At 36.5% G+C, this 1,070-nt stretch overlaps 1 pseudogene; it reads right to left on the minus strand.

Moving 5' to 3' along the window:
- Window positions 1–648: 648 nt before the first annotated feature.
- On the minus strand, window positions 649–748 carry LOC123457227 (annotated as a pseudogene).
- Between the last annotated feature and the right edge of the window lie 322 nt (window positions 749–1,070).

The following is a 1,070-nucleotide window of genomic DNA, read 5'->3' on the forward strand; positions in this document are numbered from 1 at the left end:
AATCCAGGCACACCTGAAATTCAATATGTAGTCTCAGGGTGCCTAGAACTCAGTACCTCTGCCTCCATTGTGCTGGGATTAAAGGTGTGTGCCACAATGCCCACCTCAAGTTATGGTAAGGTTTTAAGACACATGTGAACACATTCCTATACCAGGTTAGATCATGAAAAAATGCATACACATCTCATAACTCATCTCCAAAGTACCAAAACATCCCCAAAACATAATCAAACTGAATACTTACACAAAACTACAAACACATCTTGATGGTTATATTGATCATAAAAATAGTGAAAATGTAATATCATTGAATTGGTTGAGACAAAATCCACTGAGAAGTAATTCACCTTTGGGACCGAGAAGAAATATGTTTTCAAGATTAGACAACAGTACCATATCTTCTACTAATTTGATATGTCTATTTTTTTATTTAAAATGTGAAACACATGAGTAGAAAAGATGGCTTAGTGGTAAAGACATTCATCTGCAAAGCCAAAGAACCGTGGTTTGATTTCCTAGGATACACTTAGGCCAAATGAACGAGCTGGCACATGTATTTGGACTTTGCAGTAGTTGGAGTCCCTGGGATGCTAATTCTCTCTCTCTCTCTTTCTCCTCTTTCTCTTTCAAATGAATAAAAAAAATAAGTAAAATATGGACCACTTCAAGAGTTTGTTTGCCACTCTTAAACAGGGGCCATGGTGATCTAATCTGTATCGTTCCAATTTTAGTAAATTTACCACTTCAACCACCTCATCGTAAATAAAAACTGTCTCTAATTCAACATACACCAAATATCCTACTTACAAAAGTTATGAAGATTAATAATTGTAGGATGTATTGAGGTAATTTTAAGTCCAGGTGGTTAATTCCAGACACATGAGCAATTATTTGGTTGCATCACATTCAAATTAGGGTCATTTAAAATCTAACTAATGGGCAGAAGAGATGGCTTAGTGGTTAACACACTTGCCTTTGAGACCTGAGTACTCAGGTTCTATTCCCCAGTACCCTCATCAGAGAGTTGTAGAAATTGGTGCATACATCTGGAGTTTCTTTGGAGTGACTAG

The sequence above is a fragment of the Jaculus jaculus genome, assembly GCF_020740685.1.
Source record: "Jaculus jaculus isolate mJacJac1 chromosome Y unlocalized genomic scaffold, mJacJac1.mat.Y.cur SUPER_Y_unloc_3, whole genome shotgun sequence".
In the NCBI taxonomy this organism is placed as follows: Eukaryota; Metazoa; Chordata; class Mammalia; order Rodentia; family Dipodidae; genus Jaculus; species Jaculus jaculus.